Consider the following 15,741-nt stretch of genomic DNA (forward strand, 5'->3'; position numbering starts at 1 on the left):
CGACTATTTTTCTCTATATTTAATTTATTATGTGTTTATTAACTTCTGCACAGTATGGAGGCTGCACTAGCATTTCTGCTTCATATTTATTAAAAAAAGGATTGTGAAGGTGCCCAGCTTGTGGCCTTGGCTCATGCTCCATTGTATGGGAAGCTTGAGGACAAGTTTTGGCTTAAAAGATGAAGAGCTTGATGAATTATGGGTTAGGTATTACAGAGCGTCTGCTGGCTTGATTTGGAGAAAAGTTCCTGCACTAAAATAATGGACTGATTAAGATGGAGAGCTAAGGTACTCACAATCTCCTGACAGACTTCTGTTACAGCTCAGAATCCTCGTGCTCTACTGAGGATTTAGGGAAGAGGGTTTTCTTTTAAGTCCATAAATACAGTTTCCTTTTCTATGTTTGCATCTCTGTATTGCCCATCTTTACGGTCTGTCCATTTATACTTGAATGTAACCCTATGCTTGCTTTTCTTAAACAGTAAATGCATCGATGGGTAAGAAGAATCTTGCCCACTGTTCTTCCCATTAGGGCCAGCCTTGGGCCTTTAGATTAACCTTTTCAGAGCAGTGAAGTATTGTGCCTGCGAAGCCTGACGTCCTTTTTTCAGAACCTTCAGAGATGTTTAATTGTATTGTCAACATCAACCAGTAGTCCATTTTGTCAAGAAGGTGCCATTGCTTTTCTTCCAGCCAGCTGTAATTTTCTAAATAAGATATTAGTGCCACTAGTATTGGATTGTGTTCTATTCTGACTCTTGCTAGCCAGTGAACATATAAATTCCAGGCTGCGTAGTTCTCCAAGTACTTGGAGTGACTGTTGCTGGTTGGACTGTGGTCAAAAAAAAGTCTTGCTTTTGCCCTTGTCCTTTCAGGCTGTTTGATTGAGTCAATCTATCATAGATATAGTCAGTTTTACTTCCAAGTACCAAACTGCCTCTAAATAGCAAATGAGTTGTGTGAGGCTTATTTTTTATGATAAAATAAGGAAATAACTATGTGCAGCTATATGACGAAGGAGCCAGTCAGGAGCTTCTAGCTTATTGGACCTCCTCTGTTAATTTCAGTACTCAGAGGAACATGACTGGGAGAAGGACAGCTAGGAGCCAAAGTTGGTGACTGCAGCTTCTGACAAAATGGCTCAGGTATCTGATAGTACAGAAAACAGTTTGAGCTGTGTGTTAGAATTCATGCCTTTATTTTCTTTTTTTTAGGGAAGAGATGAAACAGCCAGATAAGCACTCTTGGGTGATGTCACCAAGTCTTAATTGCTATCTATAAATTAAATAGGGTGCAAAACAAGTGATTTGGTTATTTTTCACCATTTCTAAGCATTTTATTTTTGAAATATTAACGCAGTGACATCTGCTCAAGGTGCACTCCATAGAACATATCTATTTTTTTCTATATGTAGCTTCAGTTGATGTTGATTTTTCTGGACCTCTGCAGGTGATTTTAATTGTGTGACCTGAAATAGACTTGAAACAGGAACAAGTGTCAGTCCTGAGATGTCTTCAGAGATTGGAGTGTTCTGGTGGAGGGAGATGAGGTGTAGGCTAATGGTACTTTGGGAGCAAAACTGCCAAATGTGAGCCAGGTGCTTCTGGACATCTTCTGATTTCACAGACTGGCAGTCGTGTTTGGATTACCTGTGACAGTGTTGCCAGACCACCATTTGGAGATACTATAGGGAAAGCATTAAAAATTAGTTGTGTTTAAGTATTTTTCAATTCAAATTCATTGAGGTCCCTCCTGGAACACTTACTTTGCTGTATTTCAACAGTTTCATTTTTCTGATGCGCAATATAGTAGACTTAAAGACAGCAGAATGGGCTGTTCTTTGTGTCGTTTAAACTGAATTCTACTGTACAATTATACATCCTATCAACGGAGCTTGAAAATTCAGTAAGCCATCAGAGTTGCAATAAGTCAAATATGATAAATCAGCCATAAATATATTATAACTTTAAAACACTTCATCTTTAGATCTGAAATACAGATACGACCTATAATTTGCCTGAATATTTGAAACCTTAGGGTTAAAAGTCCTCTATGATTCCAACAAGAACAATGACATCAGCACAGAAACTTTAGATGTAAATTCTGTTTGCAGCCTTGTAGTCTATAAACCCACAGGAAGATGATACTTTTAGTAAATCAGGTACATCTACTTCAGATGCTTTTAAAGGCACTGTTAAATAATAACCACTGGTCAACCTGAGCTGAGCATGGATCCTATAAATATTAGTGCTGGTCTCCCTAGCTTTATAGATGTAGTTAAAAAGGTCAGTTAAAGAAATTGTGTTGTTTCTAACAGTCTAAAGTGTATAAATATATGATTATAAGCAAATTCTAAACAAAATAAGAAATTTCTGAAATTCTTCTCAACACCGTTGTGAGAACTGCTTATTAGACTAGTAAGACAGTAGGCCACTCACAGCTTCACTCTGTCCACTTCTGGTGTTAAATAATTTTGTGATGTTCATTCCCAGGAAAGTTATGTTACATGCCTTTCTCTTAAATTTGAATATTTCATTATTGTCAAGTTCCTATTATTTAAGAGTGTGAATAAAAATAAGGTATCTTGGGAATACAGTGTTAGGTTTTCACTCACCGTTGAGTTATTCTTCATTTGAAATCCTTTTTTAAAACTTATTTTAATACAAGGTGAGGTAGAATTAGACAGTTGGGGAAGGCTGCTGAGAATTTGAAAAACACTGCCTATTACTACTTATGGAAGAAATCTGTGTTTTGAACTGTTCATTCCAAGTAGACAATACACATTTTTTCTACTTTGGGAATATGAACAGTGACAAAGCCAAATTTGATTCTTTTTTAATGTGTTTTGAAAAGTACAGTGAGCCTGTATGGGGGAGATTTTCATCTTAGGTGTAAACTTAGATGTTTATAAAGGATTGTGTCTGGGGAGCTTCTGCTTTTCTTAGGGTATCAAAAAACAAACAAAAAACAAACAAAAAAACAACCTGTCAGAATAGTGTTAAGCCACCTATATATGTATTTTCCTTCTGCTAAAATTAGTTCATGTTTTCTGGGTAAGGTTGGTGCATGTAGATATTCCTGCTCTGAAGAAGACTGAGGAATAACCATGGGTTGTATGGGATTCAGCAAAGGATTTTGAAAGAGCTATATGGTGTGATTGCAAAGCCATTGTCGACCGCTCCTGAGAAATTCTCTCAATGAGGCTCCAAGGCCAGGTTAGGAGGAGTATGGGAGATCAAGGAGAGCTATAATGCAGCTCTATGTTGCAGTAGAATACTCTAAAATGTCTTGGGCTTCAAGGTTCAAGAGGGTTGTGAACGATATGCTTTGTTTTCCAGCTTGAGATAGTTTTGTAGAGGCATTGTACATCTTGCCCTTTCTTCTGGAAGAAGCGGAATTTCTAAATCTGAAATCACTTGCCTGGTGTTGCTGGAGTTAGTGTTGCTTTCATGTATGTATTGCACACTTTTGCAAGCCCCCACAGGGCTCCAATTCCACACATGTAAAACGATGATGCCACCATGATGATCCCTACATTACAGGAATGTTGTGAAAATATATCAACACCTGAGGTGATCAAAAATTACACTAAAAACAGAACTTGAGAGGAAGTATAAGGCATATCCTACCCACAAATAGAACTGCATTCTGTGAAGTAAATAAAACATGTTTATATAACAACGTTATTCCGAGGATAAATATGTATTTAAGAAGGAAAATGATTCTAATCTGTCCTGTTTATTCATGAAGATGGGAAATGCCTGTGAATTTTGCAATCTTTGGATGTTAAGTTTACATGGTTAAATATGGTCAAAGACTTTTCTTTTTAGCTAGATGCAGTTTTTCTTGGTCTTCACTAAAACTCCTTATACAGTAAGGAGACGTGTCAGTGCAAGAAAAAATAAAGAATGGTTTTAGGTAAGAAAATTAAGAAGTCTGGAATTTAAGTAGCATGGCTTACATAATGTTTAGAGAGTACAGAATTATGCTTCCTACTTTGACTTAATTGTGTGAGTGTTCTGGCTTGAAATTGGTGAGTCTGCATGTATGGAAACCAGAATTTCAACAGTCTGCCTGTGATTCTGTGGGCAGCACCTAGATTTTTGTGTAAAGACGAAGCAGAAACAATCACATTGCCCAGAGAAGCTGTGGATGTCCCATCCCTGGAGGTGTTCAAGACCAGGTTGGACGACGAGGTTCTGGGCCTTGTGAGTGACAACCCTGCCCATGGGAGTAGGGTTCGAGCTAGATCATTTTTAAGGTCCCTTCCAACCCAAGCCTTTTTATGATTTTATGATATTAAAGTCACGTATCTGTTCTTAACTACTGGTGCATTGTATTGCCTCCAATTTTATATAACTTCAAATACATTCATATAGATTATATATGATTAATGGGGAAGAAAATGTTCCACCTCTTAAAATTGTGGAGAGTAGTTGTTTACAATTTTGGCATAACAATAGCTTTTCTATTATTGGAAGCATAGCACACTGATAACTTACAGAAGCTCTTTTTAAGCTTATACAGATTTTTCCCATGCTGGTTTCACTGATGACTTCATAAGCTGATTTTACAAAAACAGGTGTTGCTTTGAGATTTGAGTTTACACTATTTTTATGAAATTGTACCATTCTGACTTCGCTATGAGACACTTAAATCATAACACTATTTCCCCATCAATAAGTAAGGGTAAACAGCTGTAAAATACATAAATGTTTTACTGTTAAAGAAGTGGATTCAGAGATATGACATGTTCCATGTAAATGCATCTGTGTGATCGGATGTTCTACCATGGTTCAGTATATGTTGCTTTAGGGGAGAAGCACCATCAGTTCTTTAGAGGATCAGATTTTCTTTCCATCCTTCTTGGTATTTTTTTTGTGGAACAGCTCTACATAAACTATGAAATTCTCTCAGTGGCTTGTTTTAACTAGGGCATTGCATTTTCTGAAACTTCTGCCTACACATATGTGTGTGTATATTAGGGTTGAACTCTGGTAACTTTCCCTAAATGGAGGTTTTGAGAAAGTGGAAGGTAAGGGAGGAATGTTATGGCTATGCTGTAATTAAACAAGGTATAGCCAGCAGCATGAGGTGGGTAGAAAGAGAATAAACAGAAGACTAATAGGCAGAAGAGAAATATTTCAGTAACAGAAGAATCACAACACAGCTTATTTGAAGGGACTGTGGAATTAAATTCACTCTGGTTACTCATGGAAACTGACATTTGCGTGTGTTGCTCCTGAGGTTGTACATAATCAAATACAAATAAGGGGATGGGAATACAAATAGGGGAATGGGGTGCTGTTTAAATGTCAGGGACTTTTTTTTTCCTCACATGCAAAGCATTTTCATATGTGTGCAGAGCATCTGCTCCCCTTCAAGAGGCTGGGGGGGATTTTTCAGGGACATTTAAAAATGTTTAAGCAAAATTTTGGTGCAGTCAGCATCAGGTTCAAACAACAGTGTAGCTTTTTTGATTATAAAAGCCATGCAATCTCAGTAAAGCATAGTTTTCCTCTCTCCCATTTAAGAACATTAGGCATACTGCTATTTGAAGGCATAGCAATTCACAACAGCCTTTTAAAGTTTGTATTTGATTCCAGTGGGACTTGGAAACAAGAGGCTGAACTCCAAATATAAATTAAGTGCTTTAGCTGGGTTGACACTAATGCAGTTACCTCTGTAGACTCCAGCAGCACGTTTACTTTGCTTTTGCTTCATAAAGTAAGGTGACAAATCCTGGGAAAAAATAAATTTAACCAATAACATAGTTTATTTAGCAATTATAAAGAACTATGAAGTTTGAAATCCTTGGAAATAAAATAAAATAAATGTATAAATGTAAACTACTTATTGAAATGTACTAGAGCAGCAGCCGTTTTAACAATACTCTTTTGTGTGTGTCCATACAGGGTGCATGATTGAGGAGGCCAGTAAATCAGCATCCCCCCTCTCCAAAAAAAAAAAAAAAAAAAGTACTGTATTTTTCTGTTTGGACTCAAAAGTTTTTATGGCTCTGAGCTCACCAATAATTGAATGTCTGCATGGCAGGCAAGGGCTGCTGGTCCTTTTACAGGAATTAATTTAAATGTTACATTCACCCCCCAGAAATGGATGGACATTTATCTATGCTCTGAAATATGGAGGCCAAGACTGATAAACAGCAGTGTGGGGAAAAATGTTGGAAAAGAAGATTGGTGATCTGGCAAACTGAATTAAAATCAGTTCAAAATGTGTTATAGCTGGGGAAAAACACAGACTGAGACAAATGCTTCTCAACTGCTGTGATGAAAGAGAATTGGCTCCAAATCCAAAGATTTCTCAAGAAGAAAGACAGAAGAGACTTTCCAGAAAATTCTGTAGGGGAAAACCTCTATGACGTGTTTCAAAATTGTAACTTAGCTGGGTAATATAGACAGGTTGAACCCACACAATTAAACATTAAAAGTCCCTTAGCCAGGCTAACACCAGAGTTGTTGTGATACTACTTGGATACAAAGAACTAGTTCTGACTGTTTTAAGTAGCTAAGTCTGGTTTTACTCACAGGAGATGTGAAAGTGCTCTTGTCTGATGTCAGTGCTGTCGCCCACGCCAGAAAGAATGAACAAACCTAGACAAAAAAGTACTGTAAGAAGGCCCTTTTGCATGCAGTCAGATTTCTGAATCAGTGACATCCTTATTTCTGTGAACACATTTTTGCCCATTCTGAAAATTTAAAGAAGAAAAATCATGCAGTGCTGAGAGATGACTTTTAATGGTGATTCAGCATGCAGAGAGGGTTGTGTTCATTTATAACTTAATTCCATGACGTTATGTCCTTTATCACTGTTTACAGTTTGTTGACTTCCTTAGTGCTTTTCTGCTGCTTCCCTTCAGGAAATTGGATGTTAAATGAATATACTTAGTGAGGCAATATTCATTTAATTTTTATTTTCTATTCTTCCTGGAAATGGTATGTTACCATTTCAGAGTGTTACACCTAACATTTGATTTCTTATGTAAATGAGTCGCGTACCGTGGGAAGGGGAAATTGTATGTCCATCTCAAGAATTTATCTAATGTTTTTCAACTGAAGACTTGTAATTCTATCATAGGACAGGGTAAAGTCTGCTGTCTTAATTTTAGAAGGAGCCTATGAAATGCATAATTTCTTCTGAAGGGGATTGGGTGGTTGAGACTTCTTTAAAGAGTCCTCTTGATAAGGCAACCAGTTGTTTTATTTCTGAAATTCTGAAGTGTCAATGACAATAATGTGTGCTTATCTGTGCCCACCTGAACTGTAACGTATAGCCGTAAGGTTGCATGGGAAGATGCTGAATTCACTGTCTGAGCGTGCAGCTCCTGCAGTATTCCCTGCAGTAGCCTCCATCAGGGAAGATTGAGGTGGACAATAAGGTTGTTGCTCCTTCATTACAGCTGAGATGAATGTTGTGTAGAACGGCTTTCTGTCCTAGACATTAAGATGATTATCTGCTCCTTAATGTAGTTTGGGGGCTTTTGTTCCCATATCCCTCAAGTGAATACCCATTGGGCCCAGATACCTAAATGTATTGATATCTTGAATGGCAGTCCTCATGCTGGGTTGCTTACTGTTGATGTCTCCAGTCCCAAATGTGAAGCACAGTTGTGAACTTTGAAGCCTGAAGCTCTTGAGGAACTTGAAGTTCTGTTTCAGAAATGCTTCACTCTGAAGAAGACCAGCCTTCCGAGTGTCAGTCTCTTAATTCCCACATAGGCCTGCAGCTAGAAGCATTCATCTGCCTGCCTGTCCTTAGCAGGGCAGTCATCTAAGCCTTGTTAAAACTATTCCACTGTATTGAAGTTCTTAAGGAACACTTTGGCGTAGTCATGGTGGGGTTTGGAGCCACAGCTGTAATGAAGGTCCTCCAGTTCCTCAAAGAAAAGTGTCTAAGCCCTAAAAGGATTTCAGCTAAATACAGTCTTTTGTTCTTAGCACATCTTGTTTAATGGGTTGAGCACGTTCCTGTTCAGCATGCTGGTTAGGTTGCTTACCTATGAGATTAACTTCTCTCATCTCTTGTACACAACGCCTAGGACTGATCAGAGGCATGACTCAAGGCTAAAACTTAAGCTTTTTAGCATTACATTCCTTTGCAAATCTAGTCTGTGTAATACCTTTAAAACTAATAAACATAAACCAATAAATTTAATCAAACAAAATTGAGGCCATCCTGTCAGACATCTCAAACCACATTGCAGTCTGTTAATTTACTTGCATTGGTATGTTTTTCTGGAACATCTTAAACTATGTAAAGGGAAATGATAGATATATTTTTCACTATAAACTATTGATCAGAGATGGGTTTTTGTTTTGTTTTTGTTTAACATCATTTTAAACATGGAAAATGGATGTAAGCCAAGTTATGTTGTTTCCTGCCTGAGGATTGCATGTAGGGAGTCACTGCAGGGGGAAAAGAGACAAGGAAGAAAAAAGGTGATTCATTATACCTGCTGACAGAAATCAGATTTCCAATCCATGCATGAATCATTTGTTATGCACCAGGATAGAAGAAAAATTATTCTAATTGCTGTGAATTCCTCTGACTCCTCTGAAAAGGCAATGTCAGTGAGAGGATTTGACAACAAAGGGCTTCTGGATGGGAACATGTAAATATAGCTATGAATGTTCTTCAAAACTATCTCAGCACTTGTGCCTACATGTGCTCCTTTGATGTCTAAGTGACAGCCATCTACAGTAAAGAAAACACAATGTACCTGTGTTGTAGACATCAGAGTTTATCAGACTCTGCTGAAGTTGATGAAGAAAGTCTGCTTGAATAAGGCAAGTTTTGCTGTAGCAAATCATTTTAAGCAATGCATTGTGTACCTTTACATCTATCTTAAACCAAGGTTAAGAGAACTGAAGAATGGTTTATTTGCCTCTCCTACAATTGACCAAAAATTATTGCTGGGGCCAGAAATCATAGAATCACAGAATGAGTGGAGTTGGAAGGGACCTCTGAAGATCACCCAGTCCAACCCCCCTGCCAAACAGTATCACGTAGTGCATGTTGTGTAGGATGGCACCCAAGCAGGTTTTGAGTATCTCCAGAGAGGGAGACTCCGTAACCTCTCTGGGCACCCTGTCCCAATGCTTTGTCACCCTCACAGTAGGGAAGTGCCCCCTCATGTTAAGCCAGAACCTCCTGTGCTTCAGTTTGTGCCTGTTGCTGGGCACAGCTGAAACAAGTCCAGCTCCATCCTCTTGCCACCTTCTTCTCAGATATTTATATACATTAATGAGGTCTCCCCTCAGCCTTTTCCTTTCTGGGCTAAACAGACCCAGTTCTTTCAGCCTGTCCTTGTACAACTGGTGCTTCAGTCCTCTAAATCATCTTTGTAGCCTTCCTCTGGACTCATTACAGTAGTTCTGTGTCCCTCTTGTACTGGGGAACCCAGAACTGGTCACATACTCCATATCTATATGGACACAATATCTATATAAGTGTGTAACAGCAATGGTGACAAGATGACAATAAGAGCGGGGAGGCCACTGTTCATTTATCACCATAATAGATAGCCAGATCGCGTTTTGCTTTTTTGAATAGGCACATTGGTTTTCATAAAGGCAATAGAACTGAATATTTGAAAAGTGACAAAATATCATAAGTTCATCTGTAATGACCAATTAAATACTTGTAAGATCATACAAATATAAAATAGAGTTACAGAAATAAAGTAGAAGGAATGGTGGAATTAATTACATGTCTGTAACATGTAGCATATATATATCAATGTGTAGCTATCAAAAAAAAAAAAAAAAAAAAAAACACAGCTTGAAACACTCATTTCTTGCTCAAAGAGTGTGGCTGAGCAGGTGTGTGCAAGTACACCTCACCTCATGCAGAACTGGGAGAAGTACTGTTAGCTCTCCTAGAGAGTGGTGGATCTTGGATGAAATAAAGCTGGGTCATCTTATTTTTAGTTTCATTACCATATCTGATTACTGGCAGTGCCTGAGAAAAGAGAATCAGGTATGAAGTGTGTAATGTAATGCAACAACATTTCTGATGAGCACAGATGCACTGCCATACATAAAGGCAGATGTAAATAGAAATCGAAAATGAAGTTACCCAACAGCTGTGCCTTGTGTTTTTGAATCCATGCATTTTCCAGACTTTGGCTTGTGCAAAAAAACTTTGGCTGTTAAATAGACTAAAGCTCATATTCTGCCTGGTTTTTAGGTAGGCTCAGTTCAGCCTTGCTAACGTCACGTAGGGGAATGGTCCACATCGTGGGGATAACATCCTTTTCCAACCTGTCAGAAGAGGATTCAGGATGTCTGTGTCCCTTTGACTATCACGCAGGCTGGGGCTGAGTATGAAGGATCAATATTGCACTGTTGGGGGAGAGAAATAAGTTATACCAACATGAGCGTTTCAGTAAAGATGTATTAAGTAATCCTGCTTCACTCCTCAGCATTGATCAGAGCTCAGCTGCAACTGTGTCTAGTTTTGGACAGCTGATTTGAAGGAAGACAAGAACCAACTGAGGGAAATTAAAAGCAAAGCAAGAAAGAATGGCAAACTGCAAAATATGGCTTGTTAGACTGAAAAATGTGAGATGGTTTTGGTTTGGAGAAAATGAGACTGAGGGGGGACTCACAGTAGTAGTCTTCAAGTATGGTAAAGATCGATTTACAGAGGAATAAGGTTTTCTCAGAGTTCACCATAGATAAGACCGGGCATAATATATTTGGATTGCAACAGGGGAAATGTGGGTTAGGTATTAGGAATACTTCTTTATAATAAGAAGAGAGACCAAAGCACAGGAATGTGTTCCTTAGAGAGACTGTGGAATTTGTGTAATAGAAGGGTTTTAAGAATAGAATGGACAGAATTTTTGTGTAGCGCTGTTTTTTTTAACCTGTGAAAAGAAGGGAGAAGAGGTAGGAGAGGTTACAGGATCTGTCAGTCTCTTTTGGTCCTTTCTGTGCCTGGTAAGGGGTGTATTCCTCTCAATGTGCAATCAGAAATTTAGGGAAAATCTGCCTCTAGTCTGTATGTGGATCTAGTGTCTTTATCTCTTTTTTTTTTTTTCCTGTTGTGTTTTTTTTTTTTTTTTTTAATTTAAGTATAGGTATCTCCCAGAGTTTGGAATACCCAAGGTGTATGGTAGCTATGTTTCAGCTTGTTCGGATCTTGCAAAACTTATTTGGTTGTTGTAAACTGATGATTAGGTGATGGTAAAAAAAAAAAAAAAAAAAAAAAAAAAAACATCCTTACATATTTCAAGTAAATAAATAAATGTAAAAAGATCATTCAACAATAGTTCTGAAAGCTTATCTATTTTACTGACGTGGTTGATTTTTATACTATGTCAGCTTTCCTTTTGGCTGAACAAGCATATCTAGTAGTAAGGACTAAACCAGGTGTAGTGGTAAAATAACTGGGAGACACGTGTTTTAGGAAATAAGTAATTTCCTTTCCTTTCTTTCTTTTTATCCTGTCAGCATTTAATTAAGAAAACAAGAGAGGGGAGGGTAAGGGAGTTGGTCATCTGAGAATTCAAAACACTGAATCGATTTGCCATGTGAAAACTTACTGGCTTTGATATAAGAAGATAGATTTGCGTTCCAAGATTCTCATGCATCATGGCTATTGTTTGAAAACATATGAAACAGTATTAGATTAAACCCATCATAAATTGTTGTCTTTGGGAATAGATGAGTGCAATTTTATTTATTTATTTTTAGATAGAATCTTCAGGCTTTATGAGATGCTGTGTAAATACACATAAAAACATACTGGCTCCAGTACAGAAGAAGGTTGACACGCTGAGTTTGTGTCATTTTTGGAGTTATTAATGGAATGCCTCCAGTTTACTTAATTGTTTCCTCAGGAGATTTTTCATGGGGATATTTGTCATAACTGAAGGTATGTTAAAGCAAATAAACACCAAAACCCTCCATAATACTAAAAGTAGTTGGAAGAAATTTTTTTGCAAGGATTCTAGGAGAGTTATGTGTAAGCTCTGCCAGACGACTCTGCAGTAAAAACTACTGCTTGTGATTTTTATTGTGACTAAATGCATCCCTTTGATTAGGTTACTATGAAGCAGGAGAACATTATACCCACAATAACATATTTTTTTCAACACATTAAAATATTTTCTTCTTTTTGCCCCACTTGACCTGTGAGACAGGACAGTGTAGTCATCTTTTTAACAGAATAACAGTTCTGCTTTCACTCGTGCTGCTAGCCCATTGTCTTCCCTCAAAACAGGGACATGCCACAAATCTTCTGAGATCCACTACAGCTATTGAATACTGTCTAGTTCAATCTTTGCAGAATGCTGGAGCTGTGAGGGCAGCCATAAAACTGAGAAAAAAATGTGTTTATAGAAATTCCTCTAGAAAGAAGCTATGACTGAGCAGCCTTGCAAACAAAGGCACCCAGGAGATTCATAAGGAAACCTTCCCCTTGTATAACTCTTCCCAGGACTGGTTGCATGAGCCACTGTGGCCACCTGGACCTAAAACCTTCCAGCTGCCTCTCTTAACCCATTCACCTTTCATGCTGATGCAGAAAAAATTAGTTTGTCGTGATGGGCGGTAGGGATGGAAGGGATTCTATGAAGAAATCGTCTTGCTTATATTTTCCACTTCTCCTGCAGTTGTTGTTGTTGTTGTTAGATCATAAATTTAACTCAGCAGGAGCTTGCCATGCTTGTAATATTATATCATACTTGCAGAGATGGAAAGCAAATCATATAAAGGTGGTGCCAATTTTCAGCTAAACTCTCATCATTTTATCCAGGCATCTTTCTTTTTCAGTTGAGCCCAGAGAGTTTCACAGGTTTTGGAAATTACGGGTACATTCTTCCATTGATCTCCTTGGACAGATGTATCTAAGGGTCTTTAGGCGTGAGTGAACCTAGACCAGGAGGCAGGATGATGGTGCAGTTGGCTGATCCCTCCCATTACAAGTTTGCTGCCTGCTTCAGGGACGAAGATGAGCTACTACAAGTCAACCTGATTGTCCCATCTTTAGTAAGCCAAAAATCTGAATTTATCTCCAGTTAGTTATGCTTTTTTTTTTTTTTTTTTTTTTCCCCAGTAGCTTTTCTGTTGGCTTGGTATTTATGTCTTCTACTTGTGTTTTCTTTCATTATGGTCATTTATTTATCTGCTCTCACATTTGTGTTTTGTCAAAGTCTGGTGTTATACTTAAGAGCATAGTGAGGTGTTTCATTTCCACACATTTAAGATTGGTTTTGAAGATTTTATGATACATTTCTGTCTCTCTATATAAAAATAATGATTTCAGGTATGTTGTGGTGCTGTAGCACCATCATTTTTCTCCAGAAATGAATCTGAGATAATCTACGTTGCAGATCTGTTCATGTCAATGTCACAGTGGCATCATCAGTAAAGCTTCTGGAGTTTAAAGATGAAAATAACCTGTATGCAACCTTAAAATTGTGGTGTCCTTCTTTCTATAAACTAGCCCAAGTGCAAAAGAGGCTGAGGCTATAGCAGTAAAGGGCATTTTCTATGGGCTTTCAACGTTCACACTGCCAAACAATGTAAGAAGTATGGAAAGATATAGTTTCATGTTTGGATTAAATCTTTGCCTCTTTATAGAAGATAAAACACACACATGCATGTGCATACATACACAAAACAAATACAAACAAACAAAACAAAAATAAAAAACCCCACAGAAGTCAAGGAGATGATTCAAGGAAGTCCAAGATGCTAACCTTTCAGACTTCCTGCCGAGTGCTTCCTTTCAGGAGAAATGTCCACAGTTTCTTTTTGACTGAAATCTGCATGTGTTACGCTCACTGTGAAGGTCTCTGAGCCTTGTGCTAGGTGAGGATAGGCCTGTCTCCTGAGGTATGGCTACAGGGAACTATGAAGACAGCCTCTGTGCCTTGGATCGCCGAAGTCCTTCTCATACACTGATCAACTTTCAGCTCAGATTCCTTCTGAAATGTCTTCAGAAGAATTGAGGAAGTTAAAAGCAGCAACCTGCTAGGCAAGGAAAAATTTACATTTACATTTGTTTTTTGTAAATCTGAAAAAAAAAAAAGAAAAAAAAGAAAAAAAAGGCAGATCTAATGTCAAAAGAACCTGGCTCTTTGTTACTGATATATAGCAAGAATATCCATGAGAATTGAACTGCTTCTCTAGCAAGGGCATCACTGGATGATGATTCAAATATTTGTAGGGGCTAGGCCCTGCATCACATGGTTTTCAGGCTTCTTGCTGCCCTAAAAACCTGCATTTAAATACTGTTTCATGGATACTCTTTACCTCTGTAGATACAGGCCAGTGTTTTCAAAGGAGCAGTTCAACTGCTACTCCTATATTCTTTCTCCCAAACTTATATGCAGACATCTATTCATGAAAAATGGGTGAGAGGCAAATTTACAGTTTCCATTCAGTCTCACATTACAGCATATCTTCTAGCAAAAACTTAGGCTACAGAATTTTTCTGATAAAATGTGAACTATGTAATGAGAATTATTTTTTTAAAAAGAGTTTCTTGTTATTAGCATCATGCCTAGATTCTCCTACGGCTTTAGACTCAACAACATAATACAAAGTATTATGAAGGAGAGTTAAGTCACGGTATAATTCCAGTTATACTGGCAAAGCCAATTTTTTAGCTAGGCTGGAAAACTTGTGTGGGTCCCCCAATACAGTAGTTTTTACAGTGTAGGCAGGAATGACTTTTGACTCAACTAACCATGTTTTTTTAATTACATCACATCCTAAAGGAAAAATGTTACTAAAACATCTGAAGTATAAAAGAGAAAATGGATTGGGCTTTTCTAGGAAAACAATGTATCTAAATACATACAGATACCATATATGTGTGTATATATATGTGCATATATATATATATAAAGATGCAAATAACATACAAGCATGGTAGTATTGCTCGTGAAGCTCTGTTTGACAAAGGGAAAGCTTAGAAATTCTAGCCTCAGCAATTCACAGGGCACTAGATCTCTGTTCATTGGGAAACGTGGTAATAACTTTTATAAGAAATGCTTGGCATCCAAGATTCTGGGGTCTCTAATGAACTGAAATCACAATATTAGCCTTTAATTGAAGTATTTATTTATCTATGTGTCAGTGTTTTGCTGCTTTGAAGTATTATTAGGGAGAATAAGGTGGGAGCATCTGTCATACAGCTGCTGTTGAAATAGAGCGATGCCTTTACTGTAGACAAAACAGTTGGCACAATTGTTTTAATTTGTTTATGAAGAGCTAGAAATAAGAGGCTTCATATTCTTTTGAAGTGGGAAGTTCATCTGTATTTCTTGAGATTTAAAAAAAATATGTGTCTGGAGGGTATTCTGCAGCTAGGTTGGACGGCAGCTCTCCAGCAACTTTTTATTTCTATGACAGGAGGAGGAAGGAGATTCTTCTCTTTCTGTGCGTCATTTCTTGGGACTTTTAGGTTTGTTATGAAAGTATTTATGGACAGTTTTCACAGAGATGCTGTAATATATTTACAAGAACTTGCTAAAGTTATTAGTAAGTGTGCAGAGGGCAAAATGTTTTCTATTTAAATACTTGCAAATAGCATCTGTTCTTTCCCCTTAATTTTACTAATTAGTAGTTTTAATCTTTTTTTGGCTTCAGCTGTTAGATGTCTGTTAGGATTAAATACATCTGGTTTAAAATCAAATTCTATAACAAGTAGTAGTTCTTCTAATGAGCTTAATCGAAAATTAGTGCCTGCTCAGTCCTCATTACA

At 37.6% G+C, this 15,741-nt stretch overlaps 1 protein-coding gene across 3 annotated transcripts in view; it reads left to right on the forward strand.

The window, feature by feature from the left end:
- The window catches only part of LTBP1 (latent transforming growth factor beta binding protein 1), a 199,938-nt gene that overhangs the window by 52,046 nt on the left and 132,151 nt on the right, over window positions 1-15,741 (forward strand). The gene's annotated exons all lie outside the window — the stretch shown is intronic.

The sequence above is a fragment of the Aythya fuligula genome, chromosome 3 (assembly GCF_009819795.1).
Source record: "Aythya fuligula isolate bAytFul2 chromosome 3, bAytFul2.pri, whole genome shotgun sequence".
In the NCBI taxonomy this organism is placed as follows: domain Eukaryota; kingdom Metazoa; phylum Chordata; class Aves; order Anseriformes; family Anatidae; genus Aythya; species Aythya fuligula.